We start from the raw sequence: 6454 nt of genomic DNA on the forward strand, positions 1-6454 counted from the left end.
AAAATTCAGTAGCTTTAATTTATATAGAAGGAGGATTAGAGGAAGAAGGAGAAGTAGGAAGCTCCAGGAATCAGACCCTCAACCAAAACAACTATTAAGCAGGCAGGAACTGTCTGAAACAACTATTTCAAAACTCTGGAATCCAATAGAACACTGTGCAGCATCCAGGAAAGAGCAGGAAGAAGAGGCTGGCAAATTGTAGTAAAGACAAATGAATTGCAGTCTTGGGCAGAGGCTACCATCACCTACCCCCCAACCTTGTGTCATGTATCAGTGCAGCTTGCTGATGCCAAAGTGGGATATAAAGATATGGTTCCCCAAGGTACAGGGGTTGTACATTCCCATCATTGAAATAATAAAGATTACAGCACACACACACACAAAAATGAAATTGAGGATAAAAAAATCGAATCAACAGGACCAAAGTTATTTCTTTGGAAAGATAAATAAAACTGACACCCTCTTAGCCCAGACTGCCAAAGAAAAAGGAGAGAAGATGCAAATAAATAAAATCAGAAATGAGAGGGTGACATAACTATTGACCCCACAGAAATAAAGGAGATAATGAGAGGATACTATGAGCAACTATATGCTAATAAACTAGACAACTTAGATGAAATGGACAACTTCCTAGAAAAGCATGAACAACCAACACTGACTCAAGAAGAAACAGACATCCTCAACAAACCAATCACAAGTAAAGAGATTGAGTCAGTCATCAAAAAGATCCCCAAAATGAAAAGTCCTGGACCAGATGGCTTCATCTCTGAATTCTACCATGCATTCAAGAAAGAATTAGTACCAATCCTGCTCAAACTCTTCAAAAAAATAGAAGAGGAGGGAAAGTTACCTAACTCATTCTATGAAGCCATCACCCTATTATCAAAGCCAAAGATACTACAGGAAAAGAAAATTACAGACCAATTTTGTAACCAATATAGATGTGAAGAAGCTCAAGAAAATACTTGCAAATCAATCCAACAGCACCTTAAAAGAATGATACATCATGATCAAGTGGGTTTTATCCCAGGTGTGCAAGTGTAGTTCAAAATTCGAAAATCAATTAATGTAATATACCACATTAACAAATTGAAGGGGGACGAACCACATGATCCTCTCGATTGGGGCAGAAAAGGCATTTCTGTGCCAGCATCCTTTCTTTATAAAACTCTTAAAAGATATGAAGAGAAGGAAAATTCCCGACATGATAAAGGACATACATAAAAACCCACAACTAACATCACACTTAATAGTGAGAGACTGAAAGCTTCCTTTACGATATGGAAGAAGACAGGGATGCATACTGTCACCACTGCTATTCAACATTGTGCTAGAAGTACAAATCAGAATTGTTTGACAAGAAAATGAAATAAAAAAGCATCCGGAGAAAGCCATGGAAGCAAGAAGCTGAAATCAATGAAACCCAGAAGAGTAGGGAGAGACCGGCAGATGCTCCCACATGCCTTGCCATGTGGCAGAGGAGCCAAGGATTGCTGACAGTCAGTCTTGGAGAAGAAAGCATCGCCTTGATGATGCCTTGATTTGGACATTTTCTCAGCCTAAAACTATGTAATAAAGGAACAGAATCGAGAGTTATGAGGTACACAGAGGGCTGTAATCAGAGATTGAACAGCTTTAGAGAAACAAGAAAAACAGCTGGAATTAGAAATTAAGAAAATGGCCAAGACTGGTAACAAAGAAGCTTGCAGGGTTTTAGCACAACAGCTTGTACATCTACTGAAACAGAAAACAAGTACTTTTGCTGTAAGTTCAAAAGTCACTTCTATGTCCACACAAACCAAAGTGATGAATTCCCAGATGAAGATGGCTGGAGCAATGTCTACTACAGCAAAAACAATGCAGGCAGTCAACAAGAAGATGGATCCACAAAAGACATTACAAACAATGCAGAATTTCCAGAAGGAAAATATGAAAATGGAAATGACCAAAGAAATGATCAGTGACAAACTTGATGATATCTTTGATGGCTCTGATGATGAAGAAGAAAGCCAGGATATTGTGAATCAAGTTCTTGATGAAATTGGAATTGAAATCTCTGGAAAGATGGCCAAAACTCCATCCGCTGCCCAAAGCTTACCATCTGCCTCTACTCCAAAGGCTACAATCTCCAATGAAGGGATTGAAAGGCAACTCAAAGCTTTAGGAGTAGATTAGCCAAAAACATCATAATATTTTTTGCTTACTTATAGTTACTTATTATAAACCAGTCACAGTGCAGATTCCTTTTACAAAACAAATTTATTTTGCAAAAATAAAGACCATGAGTGAACAGTTGTTTCCTAACCCATGGCTATTTCAAAAGAATCTTTTGCCAAAGAATAACAATGATGCAAAAATGGGAGCAGTTTTGATTTAATTAGAACCATATAGGAGTGATGATGTGTAAAAACTTGACTTCTTTTCTGCATGGCATAGAGAAATTATATTCATTACTTAGTATCAGTTTATGTCTAAATCTTTTTACACTGAATACAAAAATTTTGTTACATGCCAGTGGGATCAACTTAAAGAGACTTGTAAAAATATTAAAGATATATCATTAATTCTGTTTAAAAAAAGGCATCCAAATTGGAAAGGATGAAGTAAAATTTTCACTATTGGCAGATGACATGATCCTCTATACATACAAAAAGTCCTGAAAAATCTGCAACAAAGCTGTTAGATCTAATTAATAAGTTCAGCAAAGTGGCAGGATACAAGATCAACATGCTATATTCAGTAGTGTCTTTACACTAGTAATGAGCAATGTGAGGAGGAAACCAAGAAAAAAAATCTGTTTATAATAGCAACCAAGAATCACATATCTAAAAATAAAGTTAACTAAGGATGTAAAGGACATGTACACAGAAAACTAAAAAACATTGCTAAAAGAAATCAAAGGAGACCTAAATAAATGGAAGGATATTCTGTGTTTATGGATCGGAAGGCTAAATATCATGAAGATGTCAATTCTGCCCAAATTGAATTACAGATTCTATGCAATCCCAAACAAAATTCCATCAGCCTTCTCTGCAGAATTGGAAGGGTAAAGTGCCCCAAATAACCAAAAGCATCTTGAGAAAGTTGGAAGGCTCACACTTCCTGATTTTTAAAGTATATCACAAAGCTACAGTGGTCAAAACAGCTTGGTACTAGCATAAAGGTAAAGATGCTGACCAATGGAATAAAATTAAGAGTTTAGAAATAGACCCTTACATGGGTGGTCAACTGATTTTTGACAAGGCTGCCAAATTAACTGAACTGGTACATAATAGTCTCTTAAAAAAATGGGGCTGGGAGAACTGGATAACCATACCCAAAAGAAAGAGGACCCCTATCTCATACCCTATACAAAAATTAACTAAAAGTGAATCAAACACCTAAATATAAGAGCCAGGACCATAAAACTCCTAGAAAAAAAAAATATATAGGGAAGCATCTTCAAGATCTTGTGGTAGGGAATTGTTTCTTAGACTTTACACCTAAAGCACAAGCAATGAAAGAAAAAATAGACAAGTGAAACTAACTCAACATTAAATACTTTTGTGTTTCAAAGGACTTTGTCAAGAAAGTGAAGGCAGTGTACTCAATGGGAGAAAATGTTTGGAAAACACACATTCAATAAGGGTTTAATATCCAGAATATATAAAGAAATCCAACAACTCAACAATGAAAAGAAAAACCAACCAATTCATATTGGGAAAAAGACTTGAATAGACATTTCTCCAAAGAGGAAATAAAAATGGCTGGAAAGCACATGGAATGATGCTCAACATCACTAGCTATTAGGGATATGCAAATCAAAACTACAGTGAGATATCATTTTACACCTACTATAGAGGCCACTATTTTAAAAAACCAGAAACTGCTAGTGCTGGAAAGGATGTGGAGAAATAGGAACAATCATTCACTGCTGGTGGGAATGTAAAATGTCGCAGCAGCTGTGGAAGACAGTTTGGTGATTCCTTAGGAAGCTGAGTATAGAATTACCATATGATCCTACAATTCCACTATTAGGTATATACCCAGAATAACTGAAAACAGTGATTTGAACAGGTATTTGAACATTAATATTCATAGAAGCAATATTCACAATTGTCAAAGAATGGAAGCAACTAAGGGTCCATCAACTGATGAATGGATAAACCAAAACATGGTATATACATACAATGGAATAATATTCAGCTGTTAGAAGAAATGAAGTCTGATGCATGCAACAACATAGATGAACTGTGAGGACATTATATTGTTTTAAATAAGCCAGACATAAAAGGACAAATATTGTATGATCTCACTAATATGATCTAATTATATTAAGCAAACTCATAGAGTGAAAATCTAGAATATAGGATACCAGAAGACAGGATGAATATAGAGAATGGGGAACTGATGCTTAATTTATGGTGAATTTTAAAAAGGTTGACTGTGAATATTTGGAGATGAATAGAGGTGATGGTAGCACACTATTGTGAGTGTAATTAACAGTGATGAATTATGTGTGTGAATGTGTTTGAAAGAGGAAGTTTAGGGTTGTGTATGTCAATAGAAGGAAAGCTAGAGAATAAACCATGGGACTGCATAACTCAGTGAACCTTGTGGAGTTGACTATGGTTAATAGAACAAATATAAGAATGTTCTTTCATGAATCAGAACAACTGTACATCACTATTACAAAGTTATCAGTAGGGTGGTATATAAGAAAAATACACCTAAGCGAGCTATGGCCTATAGTTAACTGTAATATTTTAATATTCATTCAACAGTTGTAACAAAGGTACCACAATAATGCTAAGTGCCAACAATAAGGGGACATAGGGATATGGGGTTTTTCTTTTCAGAGTAATGAAAATGTTCTAAAATTGATTATGGTGATGAATACGTAACTCTGTGAACATACCGTAAGCCATGGACTTACACTTGGGTGGACTTTATGGTGTATGAATATATCTCAATAAAACTGCTTAAAAAAAGCAACAAAAAATAAATTGAGGATGTAACCAATATTTAATCTAAAATGTAACCCTTAAAGAAAAGTAAGACAAGGGAAGAGTGTTAGAGAGATGAAGCAACCAATTCAGGTAAGAGTTTTTCTACTTGAAGGAACATATATGGATCTTAATTCTTGAAAATTTCATTCTTACTTAAGCAATGACTTTCTGTTAGTTATCATGATTGTGGTAACGAGAGTAATGAATGAGATTCTGCAATTTAAGCTGTATACACACACACATACACACACACACAAACCCACACATTGTTTTAGAAACAAAAGGCTTGCTAGCATTGGGCATATTCCACTGGCTGCTGAGGAAAGAATTTTCTTAATGAAAGCTTCTCCATAACTAGTAAGAATAATTGTGCTAATGACCATGAGACAGAGTGTAAATCTATAGCTAGTACCCATTCAGAGCATTTACTTAAGGTTTATTAGCTCTCACTAGTGTTCATTTTATTTGTCAATAAGAGGAACTGTTTTTTCAGACAGCAGGGAAAAATCAGGCACACAATACAAATAAATCATCTTAAGGATGTAAACGTTTTGGTAAATTATAATCTCCCTAAAGCCAAAGGGAATCCTGTTGCCACATATCTCTTGCTGTTGCTTTACTTTGGTTCCAGCTCTAAAATTTAAAATTGGAAACATTTTTATTGATATTTCAGATTATATTTCCTCAATTGGTAAGTCCCTTTTTATTTGATTTATACAGAAAGATTACATTCTAAATAGCAAATAGAGAATTTTCAAAAAAAATAGAATTTCATTCATTATTTGCAAAACAATCTATGATAGACTAGATTTTGCAGAATATAATTTTCAAGATGAGTGCACTAATATATATCCAAACTCACGTCTCCATGAAGAGGTGGGTTCTGTTGTCTAGGCTGTATGCCGCTGTAAATTTTATCAGTCCTCCTCTCTTTGTTCATGCCTTTTGGAGCCATGTGTTGCCCTGTAAGATGTCGAGCTATGCTAAAGTTGCCACATTTTAAATATATGTGGGGAGACCACACAAAGATAGAGATGCCTATAGAATTCTATCTAAGTTTTCCTAGACTATGATCACCTTTGAGATGCCCTCAGCCCCAGCCATTGTGTTTCTGAACATTATGAGGGACCTTCAAGCTCAAATGTCCAAACAAGGCATGCCCACGTTCCTGACCCATAGAAACCCTGAGGGGGACAAGTGATTGTTATTTTAAGCCACTAAATTTTGGGATGCTTTGTTACACAGCAACAGTAACTAGTTCACACTTTCATTTCGTATGTATTTTTATATGTGTTAAATAAGATCAGACACTCAAACTGCAGAATCATCTTATCTATGGTATGAAAATAGAGTGCAAATTATGTGGTTAGTCATTTTATAAAATTTCTTCTTTTATTTTCTCACTTTCTCCCTAATGCTTTGAAGTTAGATGATCCTTGAAATGAATGTTGATTCTACCCCTAATT

The 6454-nt window shown here is 35.3% G+C and overlaps 1 pseudogene; it reads left to right on the top strand.

The window, feature by feature from the left end:
- Positions 1–1572: 1572 nt before the first annotated feature.
- LOC119511166 lies at positions 1573–2175 on the top strand (annotated as a pseudogene).
- The last annotated feature ends 4279 nt before the right edge of the window (positions 2176–6454 follow it).

This window comes from Choloepus didactylus, chromosome 2, assembly GCF_015220235.1.
Source record: "Choloepus didactylus isolate mChoDid1 chromosome 2, mChoDid1.pri, whole genome shotgun sequence".
Classification (NCBI taxonomy): Eukaryota; Metazoa; Chordata; class Mammalia; order Pilosa; family Megalonychidae; genus Choloepus; species Choloepus didactylus.